Below are 27,884 nucleotides of genomic sequence, written 5' to 3' on the forward strand. Positions count from 1 at the left end.
GGTCAGTGTGCTCAGATCTGTTCTGGAGGGCCAGGGCACACTGACATAATCAGGGATAAGTGGAAAATGCTCATAAGCAGAAGACATTAGGCTGGGAACTTTCAAATATTACCATAGCAGGTTCTCCAAGGAAAAGAGGAAGTTGGTTGATTTTGCCATCACTCATGGTTTTGCCAATATCTAAAATGCCAAAAATAAACTGTTAAACTGAACTACACAGACTCCACACATGCAGACACTGATGTGTGCAGTCTCACTCATACACCTACACGTACAATTCAAATATCATACTCCTAAAGTAATTAAGCTAACATTTTTCCTGAAAAGTTTTTGCTATGCTTTTAAAACTGCCTGTATTCATGTAATTTGCTTGGAACTAATATAGTATGTCTATATTTATGGTACACTCTTTGCCAAGTTCTGTGTGTGTGCGCGCATGCCTACACAACCATCTGTCAATTCCTGAGTCACTCTTCAATCACCGTGGACTCTGGAATCCAACTGCCCTGACCCAGTGCTGGAGACCTGACCCTATGCAGGTCTGACTCTGTCCCACCTAGCCCTCTGTATCAATGCATCCAGCGAACTGCTCTCCAATGGAATGCGCCCTGAAGGCGAGCAGTGGATTTCTGACTTCCACTGCACACTCAGACCCAGTGGTCCTATCTCAGGCCAAACGACCTGCAGGTGCACAGCTCTGCTTGTGGCTTTCCTGACAGACTGGTCTGTGCTGCACTTCCGGTGCACAAGAATCACCACCCAGTTTTAAACACAGAGAGTCTCAATACTCTACGGGCCACACAAGATGCTTTCAACTGTGATTCTTAGTATTATAGATTTTGCTCAAGAATCACAAACCTCAGCGTGCAGATTAAATGCTTCAGCACACAATGTAAACACAGAGCAGATTAGGTATGTTCCACATGTAAATTCAAAGCTAACCCTAAATCTAAAATGCAAGCCTTGCCAGGCACTAGGCATGGTGGAGCACACCTGTGATCATGGCAACTCAGGAGGCTGAGTCAAGAGGATTCCAAGTTTGAGGCCAGCCTCAGCAGCTTAGTAAGACCCTGTCTCAAAATACAAAGGGCTAGGGATGTAGCTCAGTGGTAGAGTGCCTCTGGGTTCAATACACCACCCATCCCCACACACAAAGTAAGTCTCTAAATAAGTGTAGCCAATGAAGTCAGTAACCTTTGGCATTTTCAAACTTTAAATTTTGGTAACTTTAGAAAGTGATTTAGTAAGTCTCAGTGTCAAAATCAGTCTTAAAGTTACATTTAAATCTATCCTAAGTTTTTTATGCTTTTATTACTGTGAACATTTTCCTACAAATGTAAGATTTGGGACTATTCTTTAACTTTGTATCTTAATTTTTATTTTAAAATAAGACAAAGTTTTGTTTCAAATCACCTTATAAGTCTACTTACTTCATCAAAGGTAGTATAAAGAGCAGTTGACTGCAGAAAAGAGAAAAAATGGAAAGAAATAATTAAAGCAAAACACAATAAAGTAACATTATTCGAAGTAGAAAAAGTGTGGTCATGTCACAAAACTGAAACCTGGTGAAAATAACCTTCATCTAGAACACTTATGGGCAAACAATTACGTTATAGGAGAAATGAAATTCACCAAATCTGACAACTTGGTCTCAAAATTAGCCTGTTAGAACACTGCCTTTACAAGTGCATTAGCTCTGTTATTTCCCAAGTTGAGGACCCCAAACCTTAGCAAACCACTGCCCACACCAAGTCTTCCTGCTGATGACTGGCACAGTGCACATGCAAGAACAGCCTGGCACTTCTCCAAATGATGGCCTGAGAGGCAGGATGGGGACAGCATCAGGCACAGGCCCCAGGGGAGGCTCCCCAGAGATCTGACCCCAAGCTCATCACCACCCTGCCAGCTTACTTCACCCCATAGACTTGGGTTTTCTCTGTGAAATGCGAGATTCAGGAATGTCCCCACGGTGTGGTGAAGCCAGCAGCACTGTCTAGGCCAGCTGACAGAAATGCCTCCTGACTTTCTGCTTAGTCACCTGCTTTCCACGTGACACGGGCCAGGCCAAGTGTCCCTTAACCCAAGCAGGGGTCAGTGCTGGATTTTTCTGTTTTAGAGTATTTCCATGTGTATCATGCATCATTATGGGGATGGCACCCAGATCTGAGCCCATGCACCGCACACACGCCATCAGCAGGTGACTTCCCACGATGGCGTCAGTGTGCCTGTGGGAGCTGCACCAGTCACAAGGTCGGGTGTGGGCTTCTCTACTTGGGACATCATGTCAACACTTAGAAAGTTTCACACTTTGGGCATTTTAGGGTTTTAGATTAGGGCTGTTCAAACTGTGCTATCAAACATTCTTCAACATTTATGACTATGCAGATGGCACTTAAATCTGTAAATTTAATTTACAAATTTAATTTAATTTGTGACTGGGTGCAGCTCCCACAGGCACACTGACGCCATCGTGGGAAGTCACCTGCTGATGGCGTGTGTGCGGTGCATGGGCTCAGATCTGGGTGCCATCCCCATAATGATGCATGATACACATGGAAATACTCTAAAACAGAAAAATCCAGCACTGACCCCTGCTTGGGTTAAGGGACACTTGGCCCGTGTCACGTGGAAAGCAGGTGACTAAGCAGAAAGTCAGGAGGCATTTCTGTCAGCTGGCCTAGACAGTGCTGCTGGCTTCACCACACCGTGGGGACATTCTTGAATCTCACATTTCACAGAGAAAACCCAAGTCTATGGGGTGAAGTAAGTTGGCAGGGTGGTGATGAGCTTGGCTCTCAAGCCTGTATTGCTGGCCTAAAATTTTTCCTGAGTTATAACTAAATATCCAACTGCCTACTAAATATTTCTACTACTTTCTACGAAAGGGTGAATTTCTCATTTGTCTCCACAAATTATGTAAATAAATTTCTACTTGGTTTTATGGAATAAGTATAAACATCTTCTCACCCTTACTACTGATGGATAAGTCCTTAAAAGAAAAAAGTCTGGGAAAACTGATGTCCACATGCAGAAGAGAACAGACGTGTATCGCACCAGTTACAAAAGCCAACTATCTCAAAATGGACTAGAGACTTAATTGAAAGACCTGAAACCATGAAATCCACCAGAAGAAAACAGGGGAAATGCTTCAGGACATTGGAATTGCCAAGGATCTTTTTGGAAAAAGACTTCAAGAGCACAGGAAACAAAAGCAAGAATACATAAAACGTTATTATGACAAACAAAAAAACTTCTTCTCAGAGAAGGAAATTATCGATGGAGTGAAGCAGAGCCTAGATGAGGAAGAGAACATCTGCAAGCTACACCCCTGACGAGGGTTGATATCAGGTGACACAAAGAACTCAAAAACTAAGAAGCAAAAAATAAACAATATGATTTGAAAATGGGTTATAGACTTAAACAGACATTTATCAAAAGAAGACATACAAATGGCCAACAGGTATGTGAAAAAAATGCTAATCCCTGGGGAGTCATCATCAAAACCACTGTGAACCATCACCTTGCTCCAGTTAGAATGGCCATTACCAAAAAGACCTCAGTTGACTGGTGCCCAGGAGGTGGAGGAAAGCGGCCCTCACCCTGTCGTGGGAGTGTAAATCAGCACAGCCACCGTGGAAAACAGCAGCGATTCCCTGAAATATCAACAGTAGAACAAGCACGACCCAGCAATCCCACTGCCGGGTGCACGCCCAGAGGGAAGGAGTCAGTGCTGAAGGGACACCGCCTCCCCCGGGCCACTGCGGCTCTGTTCACAGGAGCCAAGACTGGAGCAGCCCGAGTGTCCATCAGCTGAGGATGGACAGAGAGGGGCGGGGCCTGTGCACCATGGATCCGGGTCAGGCACAGAAGGAGGATCCTGTCACTCGCAAGCAGGATGGCCCTGGAGATCACTGTGCCAAGAGAACTAAGCCAGGCTCAGAAGGACAGGCACCGCGTGACCTTGGTCCTAGTGGAAGCTGAGGAGGTTGATCTTCCGGAAGCCGAGGGCTAAAGGGTGGCTCCAGAGGTGGGGGGAGTTGGGGTGTGGGGGGTTGAGACGTTGGCCAGTGGATGCTGAGTCACAGGTAGGAGCAAGAAGTTCTGATAGGACCCCTGGCAAGAGTGACTGAACCCCATCTCCAGGATCCCTCAGCCTGACCAATCACTCCCTGCCTCTGGGGCCCTCACATCGACTGACTGCTCCCTGCCGCCAGGACCCCCAGACAAACTGACTGCGCCCTATAACCGGGACCCCAGACGGACTGATTGCACCCGGCCTCCAGGATCCCACAACCACACCAAACACACCCGACCTCCAGGACCCCTGCCTGACCAACCGCGCTCTGCCTCCAGGACTTCCAGCTGACCATGTCCACACCCTGAGCTGCAGCTCCCCATTTGCCAACACATTTCAAAGCCAGAGTGGCCATCTTGGATAATCCTAGAAGCCATAGCTCCGATCTTAAGGTGGGGCAAATCCCATCCTGAGATGCTTGCTAGAAGCTTGAAGCTCATTGTCAGGTACCTCTCATGCATCAGGCTACTGAACCCTGGGAGGTTTCATTACTATATGACTGTTATACTGTAGATTTTCTTTTTGCTCCTTATTGAAAAATTTTAAGTTTTTATTTCTTTACTTTTCTTGCTCTCTTTTCCTTTTGCTTACCTGTTCCCTCAGAGTCTCTTTCTCCCTCTTTTGCAGGCTAACATCCAATTTCTTTTGATTACCATCTCACCCTTTCTATTATCTAGAACTTTTGTATATTCTTTTCTTATCCCATTAACAGCCACATTCTACATCCCTCTGCATCCTCTTTGTCCTCCTTTAGAAACTGCAGACCTTATTGGAAACCTGTTTGTTTTACCAAAGATAATATTTGAACTCATTCTGTTTACTATGACAAGTTTGTTATTGTCCTCATAGGGGCTATTTGGTCTAGGATTGCATAGTGTCTGAATTGGGCACTGCTAATATTGATCTCCCCTTAAAGAAAGGGTTTTGGAAACCTATAGGGCCACTATAAGCCTATAGGGGGAAATCTGAAATACCCCAGGTCTGCACTGCTAGACCTGGGAAGATACATGAACAACATGAAAAAACAAGGGAAGAAAATGATCCAAACAAATCTAGATTCTATATTAATAGAATCCAATGACAATATGTTAGAAGAAATGTCAGAAAAGGACTTCAGATTATACATGATTAAGATGATTCACTAAGCAAAGGATGAGATAAGAGAGCAAATGCAGGCAATGAATGATAATACCAATAAGCTGAAAGAGCAAGTGCAGGAAGCAAAAGATCTTTCAACAAAGAGATGGAGATTCTCAAAAAAAAAAAAAAAAAAACCAAACGGAAATCCTTGAAATGAAGGAAACAATAAACCAAATAAAAAACTCAATGGAAAGCATCGCCAAAAGACTAGACCACTTGGAAGACAGAACCTCAGACAATGAAGACAAAATATTTAATCTTGAAAATAGTATCCAAGATGGCGGACTAGAGGGTTACTGCATCTCCAGCCATTCCAGAACCCAGGATTCAAGAAGGGGAGGCATTGAGAGACTCAGACTAAAACAGAGCCAGGGGGTGAGTCTCCCCCACCCGGTGAAGCACTGCCCGGGAGGCAGGCCCAAATTTGGGTGGCTTATTAGAGTAGGGCAGAGCAGCTAGAGTCTTCCCAGGCAGCTCTGCGCACTCCGGCAGTGGGCTCCTCCCACAGGGCCAGATTTTCCAGCATCTCGGAGCAGGCCCCCCAGTGAGAGCCTTTCTGCAGAGAACCAAGCTTCAAGTCCCTGAACCAGGGCGGCGAGTTCCTGCCCGCGGGTTGCTTCAGGGACCAGGACACGGCAGCCAGGGACTTCCCCAAGCAGGCCGCAGCCCGGCCCCCTCCGGCGGGAAGTGCCTTTCCAGGCTAGGTTCTCGGAGCAGGCCCCCCATTGAGAGCCTTTCCACACAGAGCCAGCTCCAAGTCCTGGAACCAGTAGCGGGCCAGGGGCAGCTTTCCTTGGAAGCACTGCATTATCAAGTTACTCCAAGACTTCAGGTTACTGAAGGCAGGAAGGTGAGACCCTGGAAATCTACAGGGACACTATAAGCCAATAGAAGAATCCTGCAATATCACAAAGTCCCACTGACATCTGACCAATATGAGAAAACAAGGGAAGAAAATGTCCCAAACTAACCTAGATACTATATCAATAAAACCCAATGACAGCACAGCAGAAGAAATGTCAGAAAGGGAGGTCAGAATGTACTAATTAAAACAATCAGGGAAGCAAACGAGGAGATGAAAGAGCAAATGCAGGCATTAAATGATCGCACCAATCAACAGTTAAAGGAGCAAATACGGGAAGCAAGGGATCATTTCAATAAAGAGTTAGAGATATTGAAGAAAAACCAAATAGAAATCCTTGAAATGAAGGAAACAATAAACCAAGTTAAAAACTCCATAGAAAGCATATCCAATAGGATAGAACACCTGGAAGACAGAACCTCAGATATTGAAGACAAAATATTTAATCTTGAAAACAAAGTTGACCAAACAGAAAAGATGGTAAGAAATCATGAACAGAATCTCCAAGAACTATGGGATATCATGAAAAGGCCAAATTTAAGAATTACTGGGATTGAGGAAGGCTTAGAGAAACAAACCAAAGGAATGAACAATCTATTCAATGAAATAATATCAGAAAATTTCCCAAATCTGAAGAATGAAATGGAAAACCAAGTACAAGAGGCTTATAGGACTCCAAATATGCAAAATTACAACAGACCCACACCAAGGCACATTATTATGAAAATACCTAACATACAAAATAAAGACAGAATTTTAAAGGCCGCGAGAGAAAAGAATCAAATTACACTCAGGGGGAAACCAATAAGAATATCAGCAGATTTTTCAATCCAGACCCTAAAAGGTACAAGGGCCTAGAACAACATTTACCAAGCCCTGAAAGAAAATGGATGCCAACCAAGAATCTTATACCCAGCAAAACTTACTTTCAGATTTGACGACAAAATAAGATCCTTCCATGATAAACAAAAGCACTGCAGAACATTCTCAGCAAAATATTCCATGAGGAAGAGATGAAAAACAACGATGCAAATCAGCAACGGGAGGAATTAGCCTAAAGGAATAGCCAAATAAAGGGGAAACCAAATCATGTCAAAAAACAAAAATGAGTCAAATGACTGGGAATACAAATCATATCACAATAATAACCCTGAATGTTAATGGCCTGAACTCATCAATCAAAAGACACAGACTGGCAGAATGGATTAAAAAGAAAAATCCAACAATTTGCTGCCTGCAAGAGACTCATCTCATAGAAGGAGATACCCATAAACTAAAGGTGAAAGGATGGGAAAAAACATACCATGCACATGGACACAGCAAAAAAGCTGGAGTATCCATCCTCATTTCAAATAATGTGGACTTCAAGCCAAAACTAGTCAGAAGGGATAAAGAAGGACATTACATACTGCTTAAGAGAAGCATAAATCAGCAAGACATAACAATCATAAATATCTCTGCCCTGAACATTGGCTCATCCATGTACATCAAACAAATCCTTCTCAATTCCAGAAATCAAATAGACCACAACACAATAATACTAGGCGATTTTAACACACCTCTCTGACTGCTGGATAGATCGTCCAAACAAAAACTGAATAAAGAAACCATAGATCTCAATAACACAATCAACAATTTAGACTTAACCAACTTATATAGAATATACCATCCAAAAAAGAACGAATACACCTTCTTCTCAGCAGCACATGGATCCTTCTCTAAAATAGACCATGTCTTATGCCACAAAGCTACTGTTAGCAAATACAAGAAGATAGAGATACTACTTTATCTCTTGTACTCTATCAGATCATAATGGATTGAAATTAGAAATAAATGACAGCATAAAAAACAGAAACTTCTCCAATACCTGGAGATTAAATAATACACTATTATATGATGAATGGATAACAGAAGACATCAGGAGGGAAATAAAAAAATTCTTAGAGGAAAACGAGAACAAAGACACATCATATCAAAATCTCTGGCACTATGAAAGCAGTACATAGAGGAATATTTATTTCATGGGGTCCATTCAACAAAAGAAGTAGAAATCAACAAATAAACGACTTAACACTACAGCTCAAAGCCCTAGAAAAAGAAGAGCAGACCAACACCAAAAGTAGTAGAAGACAGGAAATAGTTAAAATCAGAGTCGAAATCAACGGAATTGAAACAAAAGAAACAATCGGAAAAATTAACAAAATAAATAGTTGGTTCTTTGAAAAAATAAACAAAATTGTTAAACCCTTAGCCACACTAACAAAGAGAAAGAGGGAGAAAACTCAAATTACTAAAATTCAGAATGAACAAGGAAATATCACAACAGACACGAGTGAAATACAAAACATAATTAGAAGCTATTTTGAAAATCTATACTCCAACAAAACAGAAAACCTTGAAGACATCAACAAGTTTCTAGAGACATATGTGTTGGGGTCTTAAGCCCCCTTGCTCTTCTCTACCAGCGGCAAGGGAAGGGGACACTCCCCAACAAGGTCAGACCGGGATAGGTAAGGCCGACTGACCGCCCGCTCCCAGCCCTCCGTGCGGAGGACAATCAGACGTGTCAGGGAGACCCGTCACAGCAGGAGCTCGTTTATTGAGGAAATCACACAGCTTTTATGTAGGGTGGGGGCTTGGCGGGAACCAATCAGCTTAAAGGCCAGCAAGGCATGGGGTGCTCACGCAGGCAAGAGTCCCATAAGACTATATGGCAAGCACGAGCTGATCACGTTCGCGGAACTATTGTTAACCAATCCCTGACGGTGGTCCAATTCATCATGCTTAACTATTGAAACCGCCTTTGAGGCCTTGATCTTGCTCACTCGCCAGGGAGTAAGGAGTCAGCCTGAGTTAGTTAACGTGTCATTAGTCCCAACACATATGAATTACCTAAACTGAACGAGGAGGACATACACAACGTAAATAAATCAATTTCAAGCAATGAAATAGAAGAGGTCATCAAAAGCCTACCAATAAAGAAAAGTCCGGGGCCAGATGGGTTCTCAGCCGAGTTCTACAAAACCTTTAAAGAAGAGCTCATTCCAATACTTCTCAAAGTATTCCATAAAATAGAAGAGGAGGGAACCCTCCCAAACTCATTCTATGAAGCCAATATCACACTGATACCTAAACCAGACAGAGACTCATCAAGGAAAGAAAATTTCAGACCAATATCCTTAATGAACATCGATGCACAAATTCTCAATAAAATCTTAGCAAATCGCATACAAAAATATATAAAAAAGATAGTGCACCACGATCAAGTGGGTTTCATCCCAGGGATGCAACGTTGGTTCAATATCCGGAAATCAATAAATGTCATTCACCATATCAACAGAATAAAAGTTAAGAATCACATGATTATTTCAATAGATGCAGAAAAAGCATTCGATAAAATACAGAATCCCTTCATGCTCAAAACACTAGAGAAAATTGGGGTAGTGGGAACATTCCTTAACATTGTGAAGGCCATCTACGCTAAGCCCATGGCCAATATCATTTTAAATGGTGAAAAACTGAAAGCATTCCCCCTAAAAACTGGAACAAGGCAGGGATGCCCTCTTTCACCACTTCTATTCAATATCGTCATTGAGACTCTGGCCAGAGCAATTAGACAGACCAAAGAGATTAAAGGGATACGAATTGGAAAAGAGGAACTCAACTATCCCTGTTCGCTGATGACATGATTATATATTTAGAGGAACTGGAAATTCCACCAGAAAACTTTAGAACTCATAAGTGAATTCAGTAAAGTAGCAGGTTACAAGATCAATGCTCATAAATCCAACGCATTTTTATACATAAGTGATGAATCTTCAGAAAGAAATTAGGAAACCCCATTCACAATAGCATCGAAAAAAATAAAATACTTGGGAATCAATCTCACAAAAGAGGTGAAAGACCTCTACAATGAGAACTACAGAACACTAAAGAAAGAAATTAAAAAAACCTTAGGAGATGGAAAGATCTCCCATGTTCTTGGATAGGAAGAATTAATATTGTCAAAATGGCCATACTACCAAAGTGCTATACAGATTCAATGCAATTCCAATTAAAATCCCAATGGTGTACCTCACAGAAATAGAGCAAGCAATTATGAAACTCATCTGGAAGAATAAGAAACCCAGAATAGCTAAACTAATCCTCAGTAGAAAGAGCGAAGCAGGGGGTATCGAAATACCAGATCTTCAACTCTATTACAAAGCAATAGTAACAAAAACAGCATGGTATTGGTACCAAAATAGACAGGTAGGTCAATGGTACAGAATAGAGGACATGGACACAAACCCAAATAAATACAATTTTCTCATACTAGACAAAGGTGCCAAAATTATGCAATGGAGAAAAGATAGCCTCTTCAACAAATGGTGCCGGGAAAACTGGAAATCCATATGCAACAGAATGAAACTAAATCCCTATCTCTCACCCTGCACAAAACTCAACTCAAAATGGATCAAGGACCTTGGAATCAGACCAGAGACCCTGCATCTTATAGAAGAAAAAGTAGGTCCAAACCTTCAACTTGTTGACTTAGGATGAGACTTCCTTAAAGGATTCCCATAGCACAAGAAATAAAAGCTAGAATCAACCACTGGGATAGATTCATACTAAAAGGCTTTCTCTCAGCAAAGGAAACTATCAGTAATGTGAACAGAGAGCCTACAGAATGGGAGAATATCTTTGCCACTCATACTTCAGATAGAGCACTAATATCCAGAATCTATAAAAACTCAAAAAACTCTAGACCAAGAATACAAATAATCCAATCAACAAATGGGCTAAGGAAATGAACAGACACTTCACAGAAGATGATGTACAAGCAATCAACAGATATATGAAAAAATGTTCAACATCTCTAGTAATAAGAGAAATGCAAATCAAAACTACCCTAAGATTTCATCTCACACCAATTAGAATGGTGATTATCAAGAACACAAGCAACAATAGGTATTGGCGAGGATGTGGGGAAAAAGGTACACTCATACATTGCTGGTGGGGTTGCAAATTAGTGCAGCCACTCTGGAAAGCAGTATGGAGATTCCTCAGAAAGCCTGGAATGGAACCACCATTTGACCCAGCTATCCCACTCCTTGGCCTATAACCAAAGGACTTAAAATCAGCATACTACAGAGATACAGTCACATCAATGTTCATAGATGCTCATTTCACCATAGCCAGACTGTGGAACCAATCTAGATGTCCTTCAATTGATGAATGGATAAAGAAACTGTGGCATATATATACAATGGAATATTACTCCGCCATGAAGAATGATAAAATCATGGCATTTGCAGGCAAATGGATGAAATTGGAGGATATCATGCAAAGTGAGATAAGCCAATCTCAAAAAACTAAAGGACGAATGATCTCGCTGATAAGCGGATTAGGACATATAATGGGGGGTAGGAGGGGTTAGCCTTAGGGTTAGGGTTAGGGTTAGGTTTAGGGTTAGGGATAAGGAGGGTGGGAAGAATGGAGAAAGGAAGGACTGTATAGAGGGAAAAGAGGGGTGGGAGGGGTGAGGGGGAAGGGAAAAAATAACAGAATGAATCAAAAATATTGCCCTATGTAAATTTATGATTTTCAATTAAAATTAAAAAAAGTGAAAAAAAAATTTAAAAAAATAAAACATAAATAAAAAGAAAAGAAAGTGGCCCAAACAGAGAAGATCGTAAGAAATCGTGAACAGAATCTCCAAGAACTATGGGACATCCTGTAAAGAACAAATTTAAGAATTATTGGGATTGAGGAAGGCACAGAGATACAAACCAAAGGAATGAACAACCTATTCAATGAAATAATATCAGAAAATTTCCGAAACCTGAAGAATGAAATGGAAAATCAAATACAAGAGGCTTACAGAACACCAAATGCACAAAATCACAACAGGTCCACACCAAGGTACATTATAATGAAAATGCCTGACATTTAAAATAAAGATAGGATTTTGAAGGCCGCGAGAGAAAAGCATCAGATTACATATAGGGGGAGACCAATACGGATAGCAGCCGAATTCTCAACCCAGACACTAATAGCTAGAAGGGCCTGGAACAACATATTTTAATCTCTGGAAAGACATGGTTGCCAACCAAGAATCCTATACCCAGCAAAACTAACCTTCAGATTTGAAGATGAAATAAAATCCTTCCATGAAAAACAAAAGTTAAAAGAATTTACAAATAGAAAGCCTGCACTACAGAATGTTCTCAACAAAATATTCCATGAGGAGGAAATGAAAAATAACAATGTAGGTCAGCAAAGGGAGGAACTACCTTAGAGAAAAACCACTCAAAGGAGAAACCAAACCAACTTAAAAACCAAAAATAAGCCAAATGACTAGGAATACAAATCATATCTCAATAATAACCCTGAACGTTAATGGCCTAAACTCATCAATCAAAAGACATAGACTGGCAGAATGGATTAAAAAGAAAGATCCAACACTATGCTGCCTGCAAAAGACTCATCTCATAGAAAAAGACATCCACAGACTAAAGGTGAAAGGATGGGAAAAAACCTACCACACACATGGACCCAGTAAAAAAGCAGGGGTTTCCATCCTTATATCAGATAAAGTGGACTTCAAGCCAAAGTTAGTCAGAAGGAATAAAGAAAGACATTTCATACTGCTTAAGGGAACCATAAATCAGGAAGACATAACTTTAGTAAATATTTATGCCCCAAACAATGGTGCATCCCTGTACATCAAACAAATCCTTCTCAATTTCAAGAATCACATAGACCACAAACAATAATTCTGGGTGACTTTAATGCACTGCTATCACCACTAGATAGATCTTCCAAACAAAAACCAACCAAAGAAACCACAGAACACAATAACAGAATCAATAACCTAGACTTAATAGACATACATAGAATATTCCATCCATCAATGAGCGGATTCACTTTCTTCTCAGCAGCACATGGACCCTTCTCAAAAATAGACCATATTTTATGCCACAAGCAGCCCTTAGGAAATACAAAAAATAGAGATACTGCCTTGTGTTCTATCAGATCATAATGAACTGAGAGAAGAAATCAATGACAAAATGTCCGGAGCCGGCAGGTCACGCGCCCTGCCTTGCCTCAAGGTCAGGCGCTTTGACTCAATGTCACGCCCCCTGCCGTGCCTCATGCTGAGCTAAGATGGCGCCTGCTGGATGCTGGCGGGGCGTGCCATTACCTGTTTACACTATACCAGGTGCATCACACTAGATTGCGTGGTGCTTCATGATTGGACAATTACACTTCCTTATTGGAGTTCTGGCGCGAGACTAGTCTTGCCTTCGCGCGCTTTACTCTGATTGGTTTCTGTACTTTATATTAACTGTGTTAATTCTAATAAACGAGACTTGATCAGGCATTTGTCTTGTCTCCATTTCTCGTGTCTTGTCTCTTTCAATTCCCAGCACCCCCCTCCAGGTACCCGTTGATGTCCTGCAGGCCGGGGCAACAAAATAAAGAACAGAAATTACTTCAACACCTGGAGACTAAATAATATGCTATTGAATGAAACATGGATAACAGAAAACATCAGGGAGGAGATAAAAAAAATTCTTAGAGGTCAATGAGAACGATGATACAACATATCAAAATCTCTGGGACACTATGAAAGCGGGACTAAGAGGAAAATTCATTGCAGGAGCACATTCCAGAAAAGAATGAAAAGTCAACAACTAAATGATCTAACATTAGAGCTCAAAGCCCTGGAAAAAGAAGAAGAGAATGACAGCAAAAGTAGCAAAAGACAGGAAATAATTAAAATCAGAGCTAAAATCAATGAAATTGAAACAAAAGAAACAATTCAAAGAATTGACAAAACAAAAAGTTGGTTCTTTGAGAAAGTAAACAAAATGGACAATCCCTTAGCCACACTAACAAACAGAAGGAGAGAGAAAACTCAAATTACTAAAATTCATGATGAAAAAGGAAACATCAGGACACCACTGAGATACAGAACATAATGAGAAGCTACTTTGAAAATCTGTATTCCAACAAAATAGAAACTACCAAAGACATTGACAAATTTCTAGAGACACATGCTCCTCCCAAACTGAACTAGGAGGACATACACGATTTAAATGGATCAATATCAAGCAACAAAATAGAAGAAGCCATTAAAAACATACCATCCAAGAAAAGCCCAGGACCAGACGGATTCTCAGCCGAGTTCTACAAGACCTTCAAAGAAGAACTCATTCCAATACTTCTCAAAGTATTCTAGGAAACAGAAAAGGAGGGTACCCTACCAAACTCATTCTATGAAGCTAATATCACCCTCATACCCAAACCAGGAAAAGACACATCAAGGAAAGAAAATTTTAGACCAATATCCTTGATGAATATAGATGCAAAGATCCTTAACAAACTATTGGCAAACCGTATCAAAAAATGTATTAAGAAAATCGTGCACCATGATCAAGTGGGGTTCATCCCTGGAATGCAAAGATGATTTAACATCCGTAAATCAATAAACGTAATCCATCATGTCAATAGACTTAAGGATAAGAATCATACGGTTATTTCAATTGACGCAGAAAAAGTGTTTGACAAAATACAACACCCCTTCATGCTCAAGACACTAGAAAAAATAGGGATAGCAGGAACATACCTGAACATCGTAAAGGCTATTTATGCTGAGCCCCTAGCCAACATCATTCTTAATGGAGAAAAACTGCAAGCATTCCCTTTAAAAACAGGAACAAGACAGGGATGTCCTCTTTCACCACTTCTATTCAACACTGTCCTCGAAACTCTAGCCAGAGCAATTAGGCAGACTAAAGAAATTAAAGGGATACGAATAGGAAAAGAGGAACTTAAGCTGTCTCTATTTGCTAATGACATGATTCTATACAGGATGCAAAAACCTCCTCCAGAAAATTTCTAGACCTCATCAATGAATTCAGCAAAATAGCAGGCTCTAAAATCAACACGCATAAATCTCAAGCATTTTATATGCAAGCGACGAAACAGCTGAAAGGGAAACGAGGAAAACAACTCCATTTGCAATAGCCTCAAAAAAAAAAAAAAAAAAAAAAAAACCAACTTGGGAATCAATCTAACCAAAGAGGTAAAAGATCTCTACAATGAAAACTACAAAACACTGAAGAAAGAAATTGAGGAAGACCTTAGAAGATGGAAAGATCTTCCATGTTCTTGGATAGGCAGAATTAATATTGTCAAAATGGCCATACTTCCAAAAGTGCTATACAGATTCAATGCAATTCCAATTAAAATCCAATGACATACCTTACAGAAATAGAGCAAGCAATCATGAAATTCATCTGGAAGAATAAGAAACCCAGAATAGTTAAAGCAATTCTTAGCAGGAAGAATGAAATGGGGGGTATCGTAATACCAGAACTTCTACTATACTACAAAGCAATAGTAACAAAAACGGCATGGTATTGGCACCAAAATAGACAGGTAGATCAATGGTACAGAATAGAGGACACAGACACAAACCCAAATAAATACAATTTTCTCATACTAGACAAAGGTGCCAAAAATATGCAATGGAGAAAAGATAGCATCTTCAACAAATGGTGCCGGGAAAACTGGAAATCCATATGCAACAGAATGAAACTAAACCCCTATCTCTCACCCTGCACAAAAATCAACTCACAATGGATCAAGGACCTTGAAATCAGACCAGAGACCCTGCATTTTATAGAAAAAAAAGTAGGTCCAAATCTTCAACTTGTTTGGCTTAGGATCAGACTTCCTTATCAGGACTCCCATAGCACAAGAAACAAAAGCAAGAATCAATAACTGGGATAGATTCAAACTAAATAGCTTTCTCTCAGCAAAGGAAACTATCAGCAATGCAAGAGAGAGCCTACAGAGTGGGAGAATATCTTTGCCATTCACACTTCAGATAGAGCACTAATTTCCAGAATATAAAGAACTCAAAAACCTCTACACCAAGAATACAAAGAACCCAATCAACAAATGGGCTAAGGATATGCACAGACACTTCACAGAAGATCTATAAGCAATCAATAAATATATGAAAAATGTTCACCATCTTTAGTAATAAGAGAAATGCAAATCAAAACTACCCTAAGATTCCATCTCACCCCAATTAGAATAGTGATTATCAGAATACAAGCAACAATAGGTGTTGGCGAGGATGTGGGGAAAAAGGTACACTCATACATTGCTGGTGGGGTTGCAAATTAGTGCAGCCACTCTGAAAGCATTGTGAGATTCCTTAGAAAACTTGGAATGGACCCACCATTTGACCCAGCTATCCCACTCCTTGGCCTATACCCAAAGGACTTAAAATCAGCATACTACAGTGATGCAGCCACATCAATGTTCATAGCTGCTCAATTCACAATAGCCAGACATGGAACCAACCTAGATGTCCTTCAATTGATGAATGGATAAAGGAACTGTGGTATATATATATATAATGGAATATTACTCAGCTATAAAGAACAAAAAATTATGGCATTTGCAGGCAAATGGATGAAATGTGGAGAATATCATGCTAAGTGAGATAAGCCAATCTCAAAAAACCAAAGGACAAATAATCTCGCTGATAAGCTGATGATGACACATGGGGGATTGGAGGGGGGCAAGAATGGAGGAGGAGGATGGGACGTGTAGAGGGAAAAGAGAGGTGGGAGGGGTGGGGGGGGAAGGAAAAAAAATAACAGAATGAATCAAACATCATTACCCTATGTAAATGTATGATTACGCAAATGGTTGCTGTTGCTCCATGTACAAACAGAAATAACATGATCCATTGTTGTTATAATAAAAAATAAAATAATTTAAAAAAAAAGAAAGTTCTGGTGTGCTACTGCACAGTAGTGTGACTGTGTGCAATGGAGTGCACTGTATTTCAAAAAGCTATAAGAGCTTGGGAACACTGGCACTGCCTGTAATCCCAGTGGCACGGGAGGCTGAGGCAGGAGGATTATGAGTTCAAAGACAGCCTCAGCAATTTAGTGAGGCCCTAAGCAACTCAGCAAGACCCTCTCTCTAAATAAAATGTAAAAAAGGGCTGGGGGTGTTACTCAGTAGTTAAGCATCCTGGTACCAAAAACAAAAAAAACTACAAGAAAATTTTAAACGTTTTCATCATAGAGAAATGTCTGAGGGTTTGAGGAGGTAGATATGTTTTCTTGATCTAAATATTACCTAGTGTATACATGTTCAAAACACCATATGGTATTCCATAATATGTGCAATTTTTATGTTTCCATATATCAATTTTAACAATAGATCATAAAGTCAATTCTGTAGTTTGGATCACGAATGTCCTCCAAGCCCCACAGCTAAAGGCCTGGTCCCCAGCATGGGGAATGGATGCTGCCACAGGCCCCAAAACAAGACCAATCAGTTACGGACTGAAACCTCCAAACTGTGAGCCAAAACAAACCTTGTGTCTGTATGAGTAGGTCATAGGTCGTTCTACGCATGGGAAGCTGACCGATGTGATCCCGCCCATATTGCCATCTCCCAGGGATCTCAAGGAGACCATATGCCCTAACAAAAACGCAGTCAACAACTGCACTTAAGGAAGCGCAGAGAGCATCTTCACATATGTACCATCTGTGAACTGATCCAGCTTCTTCTGGATAAAAGCCTGGGCTAAAACCTGGGCTAATACTCTGATGAGTCACACCCTCTGTACAGTCATGCTATTTATTCATGTAGTCCAAAGACAAATAGCACAATTTACTTATTCCACAAGATCCCATGTGACTGAGCACACTATCATGTAGCCAATTTCAGAGAGATCAAGCAAGAGCTGTGGGCAGGCCAGAGAGAGGGGACTTCTCTCCCCACCACATGCTGGGCAGTCCCCACCTGAGGCCCTAGACACAGGCACCGGGGCAGCAGCACAAGGTCCCAAGAGCCATGAAGATCACTACTAAAATGCAGGTACAGAAGGCAGAACATAGTGCCTCCAAGACAAAACAGGGCAGAACAGAGAAAAGCAGGCATCACTTGAGCAGATGGGGCTCTGGAAAGTCACTGTGGCCACAACACTGTCTCGGAGTGGTCAGGCAGGGACCACGGGCACAGCGTGAGAACAGACAGATGTGCTGCTGAACTGCGAAGAGCTATGTCACTATGCCAGGGGGTCAGTCAGGAAGTTAGACTAAAGGGGAGGCTGGCGTCCTCACACAGCACAGGAGCAGTGTGAGCCCCACTCGACAGGCACCAGGATCCCCCAGGAAGCGTCCAAGAAGGTGAAGACCACAAATGACGTACGAATACCATCCAGAAAATAATTAGTGGGGGTGTGCAAACAGAGCGCGAAGAACCAGGAAGACTAGCTGGAGAAGAGCTCAGAGGACATGAGAGGAGCTGGGGAGGTCTCAGTCAAACGTGGAGTGGGCAAGGTGGTCAGAGGAGACCAGGAGATGACCTACAGGGAAAGCACAGGCAGTGTACTGGGTGGTACCAGACACCAAGACAACGAGGGCGACAACGGGAACATCCAAGAACAAATTTGTGGGGGAAAAATATGCCTTCCTAAATAAAGTGAACTTAAGGCTCTGGGGAAACACACATGCAAATTCTCAGTGGACAGGATTAAAGAAATGCTGGAGTCCATGCGTTGGGGGTCCCTAGCATTTAAGGCTGTAACACTGTGGCTTGCTTTCACTGTGTACAAAAACTTCAGGTGCACTGAGTTTTCATTTTCATTAGGTTCAAACATGGTTTAAATTATCTTTGATCCCAGAAATGTGGCGATTTATGGCATGGGACTGAGAGAGCTAATCCAGGGTGAAAATCTGGGTTGAGAATACAGGTTTGAGGAGCGTTCACATGGAAAAGCTGAACTAGGAGGAGAAATGAGAACCTGCAGTGTGGCAGATGCTCTGTGGACCCCATGACACACTCACCCACACTTCCGCCACCAACTCTCCTGCTCTGAGCCAGATGTGCATCACATGCAGACTTCCCCCCACTTCCCAGGCAGCAAGTGGCAACTGAGCTTTGGCCAGGAGGAAGCAGAGCATCTACCTCCAGGAAGTGCACACACATCTTCTTTGCCCCTCTGCTGGATGGAATGCAGATGTGATGGCAGACACAGCGGGCAGAACCACCCACTGGGCAGGCATGGCCTCTTCCAGCAGAGGCCAAGGGAGTGCAGTGCTGCAGGCGAGTGCTGCCATGACAGCATGAGGGCAGAGCTTTCTTCTGCCCTGTTGCCATCTTGCAGTTGGCTATTTGGGGACCTCTGTCACTAGCAGCAGAAGCTCATCCTAGCCATTATGAAGGGGCAGAAACAAGAGCCTATGAAGCCGGAGGAGACAGGCTGGAAACTGGAGATGCCTGGCTCAGACAGGGCACCCAGGGGCTCCTGTGGCAACTGAAGCAACAGTGTCTGTGTGCACACACATGCTTGGTGGAGTGCACATGCACGTGTGAAAATGTGTGTGCACACGGGACTGCGGGGCTTCTCACAAGCCAATCCCAAGTTCCACAACTCCCTTCAAAGGCAATACTGCCCACTCTTTAAGGTGAAGAAACCAAAGCTCAGGGGACTTGGGTCACAATCCCAGTCTGCCTGTGTGGCAGGTGATGTGTCACAAGTACACATTGCCACTCACTGGCCCACACTGGGGCCAAAGGCACCTTGCAGGACTGAAGTAATGTGCCACTAAATAGCTAGAGGGAGAAAAGTGCTTTTTGCTTTCATGGCATGATCAAGTTTAAAAGACCACTTGGAAATACTAAAAAACTATCCAAAACAAGCATAACTTAAATATTTAAGTTTGAATTGTATAAACGTATTATAATAGGAAACCACAAAAAAAGGATAGAAAAGTCTTCCAAAGAAAGTTTTAAGCTAAAAAATTCACTTTAATGACAAACACAGTGGGATAAATACTTTCTAAGACTTTTAATTAGCCATAGAAAACTACCAACACAGCAGCATCACATAGCAGAAGCACACATACCTCAGCAGTCAGGAGTCTATCTGGGCACTGGTTAACTGCAGCAAAAACTCTCCTAAGTCCAGTCTCCAGCTGTGACAACAACAAGATGGTACAGTCAGCAAACCTGTGAAGTTGCAAGAAAGATCAGGAAAACTCCATATGTGAAGACAAACATCAGCATGAATATCTCAATAAATATGCTACAGCCCAGGTACAACCAAGGTGGTATTAAAAGAAGATATTCCCTGCTAATATGAGAAAAAAATAAATGAGAATCAAAGTCTCATTAGACTAGTGATTTGAAAAACATTTCCTGGTATTTTATTGTTTTGCGAACCACGTTTAGTAGCTTCAGAAGAATAAAAATGTCTGCAGAGATCTCTTACTTGTTCCATCACTTCTGAAGCTACGCAAACACACAGACCTGGGTGGGTTCTGCAGGCTTAAGAAGGAATGAACCAGGGTACAATCATCTTGGAGGAGATGGAACAGAGACCCGCCCACTCGTCCGCCTGGTCTCTGTGTGTCATGCGCACATTCTGATCTCGCGCAGGGCCTGCTCCTGGTGCCCACACCTACTTGTCTTTGTTTCATGATTCTCTGATGTTGGAATCAATGCTTCTCTTACAGAAGAACTCAAAAAATATTAAAGAGTTGATTCTGAAAAACAATGACATCAACTGTACCAAAAGGATGACACCTAATGCTTAAAACACAATTGTAAGCTGTCTTCTCAATGATTCTATGAAGGAGTTCTAGGCTTTGTCTACTCTCAAGTCAGCCCCGCCTATTTACTTCTACCCCAACAGCAGGCCTGGCCTCCAACCAACAAACCACACTGCCAGGCTCCTCTTCAGTTACCTGTGTGATGTGAACTTGGTCAGAGCAAATTTCCAATATGGTGACATGATTTTTAATATAAAGGTGGACTTCATCATCACTTGTTCTAGTACCCAAAGTACCTCGGAAGTAACATCTGTAAAACAGCAAAAACCTTTAAATACAAACACACTAATGAACTGAAAAAGATGGGAACACACTAGGGAAGAGGTGCCAATGAACTAGGCCCCCAAGCAGACAACTATGACCCCTGAGATGGTGCAGAACCCTCAAGAAGAGGAAGATCATCTAACCCACAATCAGAGAGCAGTGGCCACAGGAAGCCTGCTGACAGTGGAGCACACTGGCCAAGAGAGAGAAAGAATATTTCAGAAGATGGAGGCCTTTATACTACAACCACCAGAGCACAAATGCACTAGGGGTGTAAGGGAGAAGAAACACATCACCTAGCAAACGCTCAGCATGCCCGAGGAGCACGCTGGCTTTCTCATGACCTGATTCACGCAGCCTGACTCAGTCCCACAGCCCTGGAGTGGAGGGAAGGGGTAAAGTTCAAGAGGGTCCTCAAGTCTCTCTCAAGCCATCTTGCTACTGGAGAACAATGACTTAATTCCACCTCAAGAGTTCAAATCTGGATGCTACTGATAGTTTACAAATACCTCCACAAAGATACATTAAGGGTGAAATATGAAATGCGATACTTGCCAGGAAAAACAATCAAATCTTCTAAGTTTTTAAGAGTTACAAAAGATCGATGTGCCAGTGTGACCTCAGTGTGTTCAAGGTAACTCTTGAGTAATTGACCCAATCCTGCTGTCAACAGTAGCATCATTGAACAGTATCTGGGAGAAAATGCCACAGAGACGTTGGGAAAATGAATCAGTCATATGTACACAAAGCTTTATTTAAAAAAAAAGTTCAAAATTAAGAAAACAAATGTGAAGTGCAGAAAACTCTCTCCAGATGTAGGGATTAAGCTGTGCAATGGTTGGAGGAATAATGTCTCAAGGAACTCTGAGTCTTCTACCACCCAGGATCTGCATATGTGCACACCACATCCTGTAGACCAGGGTGCCAAGCCTTGAAAGCCTTCGCCTCTGGTGACTCTATTAACAAGCAACAGGATCTCAAAATCCTGCCTCGAACACTGACCTTTCACAAAATACACCTTCTGGGGCAGGGAAGGGGTAAGGGAAGAATGGAGGAGCGTTGGATTGTGTAAAGGGAGCCGAGGGGTGGGGAGGGGGCAGGGGAAGGAAAGATAATGGAATGAGACAAACATCATTACCTATGTGCATGTATGATTACATAAATGGTGCGACTCCACATTGTGTACAACCAGAGAAATAAAAAACTGTACCCCGTTTGTGCACAATGAATCAAAAAAAAAAAAGGCTTTAAAAAATGCATCTTTCCTGCTCATGAAACTCAAGATAAAACAAACTCTTAAGTAGATTAAAAAGAAAGAAAATTACGTAACCAGCGACTTACTTTGGGGGAATTTCTTGTGGCGATGCAAACCCATGCCATAAGATGTTTCGCAGGTTGAGTCCACAGGGTGAGCCAATGAAGACTTTCAGCACATTCATCTAGGTCATTAAAAGGCAGCAGATCATTGAATAACTAAGTCATTACTGAATTTTAAAATAAACCAATACAATACTGAAATGATGTTTGCTTTTTTAGTTAACAAAGAATAGTTTTGACCTTGGTAGCAAGAATAATCAACCCAACAGTTTTTTGAGAGTTTAACATGAACCAGACATACTTTGCATGACCCAGGAGCTCTTCCACCCTCTGAGGAAGGCACTATATTCTTCCCACTATGCTAAGCTAGGGACTCCCCATTAGTCACTGAGATGGGAGATGAGTATACACTGCTCTGACACTGTGGATCAAAGGTGCCGAACAACCAAGTAGAACAGAAAGTGATGAACAGCAACTCAGGTACTAGGATGCGTGTGCATATGTGGTGAGAGAGAAAACAGCAGGCATAGTCAGGCCAGCGGCCAGTCCTGTGCACTGCCTCCTGGTCCAGGTTCATGGCCCACCTGCTTCTAGCCCTCTCTGTAGGTGAAGAGGACACCCCTCCCTGCTGTGCAGCACCACATTTTAGCTCTGGAACAATGGGAGTTGATCAGAGACTAAAGGAATAAACTATGCCTTAACCAGGAGAAAAAAAGTCACATCTCAAGCAGGGAAATTGATCTGCATCTGCATGGGGAACTGCTGCTGAGAAGAGAGGAAAGTAGAGGCTCCAAACTTTCCTCAGAGAGCAGAACCAGAACCAGAAGGTAAACTGGAGAGCACGTAGCAGGCAGGGCTTCAGGCAGCCTCAGAAGCCTCTGCTCTCCACTGAATTTGGAAACTACTGGCACACAGCATGAAGCAACCAGAAGTGACAATCCAGAGGAGGCAGGCAGGGAAGAGACCACCTGCATACAGCAAAAAACAGACCGAAGAAACAAAATCTGCTATGGGTTCAGTGTGATGAGGTCTGCACTACATCCTCGTTCCCTGTGCTCCACAAGGAAAAAATAAAATCTCCAAGCTGACAAGGGGAAAGGGTCCCAGTACAGAGCAGGAAAGCTTTACTGAAAACATTTCTCATCCCCAAAACAGCATCCAGAGCTGCTCACCAGCTCTGCTGGCATGCACAGTTTCTGCAAGGGTGCCCTGCTTTCCCCGTTAGCTGGACCCGCCTCACTCAGAAGCCTAAAAGTAACCCATTAGTCTTAAGTCTCGTGGTCATGTGCCCTCTAGGAGATTCTTTAAGAGTACATGCTCTGGGACTGGGATTGTAGCTCAATGGTAAAGCGCTTGCCTCTCATGTGTGAGACACTGGGTTCTATCATCAGCACCACATAAAAATAAAGGTACTGTGTCCATCTACAACTAAAAAATATTTTTTTAGAAAAGTACATGCTCTGAACAATTTTGTATCAACAGCTACATTTTTTCACTATAAATTTGAATGGTTGTAGAAGACATAAATCTCCACAGGTGAAAACATTAATATTCTAAAGTAAAACTTCAGTAACACTCTTTTGAAGGGTTAAAAAATATTCTGTATTGTTTGTATTATAATGATAAATATGTAACAAATGAAAGCACTATGCTTCAAATTGTCCCCTTCTCTGGACCCCAGAGGTTATTCTACCACCATCAGAATCAGTATGGGAGGATTTTTGTGGGGGTGGAAGAGGGGGCCTTCTGAAAGGGAAGGTACAAAGGGAAAATGTGCTTAAATCACTGGATTAATTTTTAATTATTTTTTTTCCTACAGCACCATGAGCTTTGGAAGAACAAAGTGCTTTTCATCATGCATATTCTAGGTTTTAGACGAGCTTACCACAGACTGCCCAAAGACCTGCGCAAGCTCCTCTGACGCAAGCAGATCTCTTAAGAGAAAGGGACATTCCTTCCCAATCAGTAAGAACACCTAGAGGCAAAAAGTTGCGCAATCACATTCTGAGACAGAGGCTGCTAAGAAAGAGCATTCTCTGCAAAGCAGCTGTCTGCACAAATGAAAGGAGAGTACTGTGACAAAGATGTCATGATACGATAGTCACTCAGAAAGAACAACAGTGACAATCCGGATAACAAACCATTCTATTTTACAGGAAAACTAATTAAAATAAAAAAATCTGAGGGCGACTTTTTTTGGTTTCATTCCTACACATGATTTAATGTACCAGTAACAAAAGAGTTCTCACACTTACATCACCTAAGGCTCGCTCCAGACATGAGGTCAGTTTCATTAAGCTGAGAGATGGCAGGAGACTGCTGGCTTCCCAAGGCATCAAATATTTCAGGAAACAACTATTTAGATAACATACATGTTAGAACTGCTATATTAAAATGTTTTTTGTATGAGTAAATATTTTTATTTAACTATTACAATGCCTAAAAATCGAGAAAAAACAAAACAAAACAAAACATTTTAAGGCCCAAGGAGTTCTTTGAAAGTTTTTTAAGATGCTTATTGGAAGCTGGCATAATTGTGAACTGAAAATTCAAATGTCTTGACCTACACTTCATTTCTCATTATGATTTAGTTCCTAATATCAGACAAACATAAGGCAGCTCAACCTACTACTTAAAAGAACTGCTGAGAAGCAATAATCCTCCTACTCCAAATTAGGAATTCAATTTATTTCAGAATCAGACTTGTTAAAAGTACTGCTTTATTGTGGTCATTTAATATGTCAACTGAAAACAAAGAAAAACTAAGAAAAAGCAAAAAACAAGATTTGGGTTGGACCCTGAACCACCTATCCTTCCTCCAATTCACCATTCACAAACCAAGCACCTCCTCTGGTCTCCTACCAACACTTCACCACCTCTCTCAAAGGTCTGGAGTCTGAAGTGGGCCACTTCTCTTCTGTCTCAGGATGAGCAGCCCTGTACTAAGCACTCCCCGCTCTCCAACTCCTAGTCCTACAGCAGAGTCCAAAACCTGCCTTTGTTCAAAGGGGTGTGTGGCTCAGCTCTGGGTTCTGCATAGTAATCCACAGTAATTCAGGTTTTTCTTGCAGTCCCCAGTTAGAGGGTCCAGATGGAGGAAATCACTTCAAAATTGGCAAGTAATGTCTCCAAGTGATATTTACAAAGTCTTTTATTTCTAAAGGTGTTCAAAAGCCAAACCTCTGGAAAACTTGTCCACTGGAACCATGGCATATATTGAGTTTCAAACTGCCCCTTGGTTAAAGATAAAAAATGTAGATGGACAGCCTCACACACAGGGCCCAGCAGCCTCACACTTCTCTGGTAATCCAGACTCTGGTCTTAAAAGACAAGAAGAAAAGCTTTAGCACCACAGCTCTTACCACTTGATGAGAAATGTCTAAACCATAAAAGAAAATGTGCTTTAATTATACAATTTCTACACAATCAATAAGCAGTTTATAACTAAACATATAATAGATATAGTTTAAAAACAAGTTACATGATGCTCATCTGTTTACAAAAGAAAAAATATCACCAGTGGAAAATTTGAAAATATAGAAATTTTCAAACAGGAGAGAGATATTCGATGTCATTTCCTGTATGTTAGTTTACATTAAGTCACACCGTACACAATAGTCCTTACCCACAGTTTCAGTTACCTATGGTCAACTGCAGTACAAACATGCTAAATGTAAAATTCCAGAAATAAACAATCATCTGTTTCAAACTGCATGCTGGTTTGAGCAGCATGATGAATTTCTGCACTATCCCACCCCATCTCATCCGTTTGTCCAACGTATCCAGGCTGCAGACACTGGACACTTGTACATCACTCAGTAGCCATGTGATCATCAGCTCCACTGCTGCTATCACTGTGCTGTGTTCTGTAACCCTTAACTTACTTAGTGTGGTCTCAAAGCACAAAGAGCAGTGATGCAAAGGAAGCATCAGGGATGAAACATGGAAGGACTGTGAACTGTACCCTGTGCCAATACTGCAGAGCATGCAGGAAAAACAAAAGTATGTACAAGGTTCAGTACTACGCATGATTGTGGCATCTGTGGGGGTGGATCCCAGTCCCCAAGGAAAGGGGGAATTACACTATAATCCTGTAATCTGACTTTTTAGAATTAACATTAGACTGAGATTTCTAATGACAATCAGTTGTTTCAAAACATATTTGAAATATGGATATTTGTTCTTACTGTTTAACAAGTTTGAGGTTAAACATCCACACGGCGCACAATGGAAAACACAAAAGGGGGAAGCCTCCCACGTGGCCCCCAGTTCTCTTCCTTATTGCATCTACTGCTATTGATTTTCTGGGTGTATCTATAAATCTATGCTTCTGTTTTTTTCACTTAGCTCAAAGAATTCTGCATGAGATGAGCCTCCTTTTTTTATGATTGCATAACACTCCACTGAAACACTCTTCTGTTGCTTACATCTGGCTGCTCCAGATTATTGATGTGTTTATGCAGCTATGACAAAGAGTGCTTCATTCCATGAGTGCAACTGTCTCATAAATTCCTGGAAATGGACTTGCCAGGCCAGAGTGCAATCATTTGCAGTTTTTGCAGATATTCCTAAGTTTTCCAGGTCGTATCGTTCCCCTCCAAAACACACAGACATGCCTGGAGGACATTTAAAATAGCTGTGCATCTTTTAATGGCCATTCCATCCCCTTCATAGTAATGAGTCAACTGGGCTCTTGGACCCTACCCCAACAGTCCGGCACCCAGCCTGCCTCCTGACTGAAAGTCCTGCCCAAGCAGGTATCCCAGTCCAGCAGCACTTGACCTCATGCTTCTCTATCCTCACCTCTCTTTCCAGGCTGACTCCTTTTCAGGTTTTACATGGAGGTCTGTGGTTCAAACACTGGCTAGAAAGGAACACTTTACAACCAACAGAAGCAACTGAGGGATGGGGTACAAAGGCATGCCAACCTGTTCCTGCACAGCTCACACAGCCTGCAATTGTTTTCCAGACCACTTCACCGTTTTCGGTTACAATGTTATTGAAATCAAAAGTCCCTTTGACTTCAAACCCAAGTTTACAATCATGTCATACACTGAGGGAGAAAGACATGTGGTAACAGGATCTCCTGCCAACATCTGAAATATAAAACATAAAGGACAGTTTAGCAGAAAAGAATATTACTATATATCCAAGTCACAAAAAATTCTATCTTAAGCATGGAATGTACTAAAAGTACAGCTGCTCTTAACATGCTTTCTGGATAACAGGATTTAGTTCAATGCTTTAAATAAATGTTTTAAAGATTTTAAAATCACTTTATTGATCATATGAGTTACAGAACTTCAATGAGTTTTATGAACAGGTATTATACCTTTCACCATTCCTCATCCAGCCAGTATGCCCAGGACATAGCACTGCCCCTGGTCATAAAAATGAATAAGCAATTACTTCAGCAGCACATACTGTCCTGCACCAGCAAAAAACACCACCAAAGAGACCTGGGTCTCCTGCTTGAAGCCAGAGTCCTGCAACGACCTCCAGCAACTCATGCAGGGACTTCTGACCTCAGCCAGACTGCCAGAATCTCCCCACACTCGACCAGACCCCTCCAACCATCCTGCCCATT

The 27,884-nt window shown here is 41.8% G+C and overlaps 1 pseudogene across 1 annotated transcript; it reads right to left on the reverse strand.

Moving 5' to 3' along the window:
• Positions 1 to 145: 145 nt before the first annotated feature.
• LOC306664996 (endoplasmic reticulum membrane-associated RNA degradation protein-like) lies at positions 146 to 27,884 on the reverse strand (annotated as a pseudogene). Its single transcript, XR_013766690.1, has 11 exons — positions 27,757 to 27,884; positions 27,226 to 27,393; positions 25,478 to 25,617; positions 24,553 to 24,652; positions 24,183 to 24,272; positions 22,322 to 22,419; positions 21,536 to 21,672; positions 20,852 to 20,966; positions 20,012 to 20,114; positions 1,431 to 1,460; positions 146 to 180 (listed from the first exon to the last, which is right to left on the reverse strand). The product of XR_013766690.1 is annotated as an endoplasmic reticulum membrane-associated RNA degradation protein-like (transcript).

The sequence above is a fragment of the Sciurus vulgaris genome (assembly GCF_902686455.1).
Source record: "Sciurus vulgaris genome assembly, chromosome: 7".
In the NCBI taxonomy this organism is placed as follows: Eukaryota; Metazoa; Chordata; class Mammalia; order Rodentia; family Sciuridae; genus Sciurus; species Sciurus vulgaris.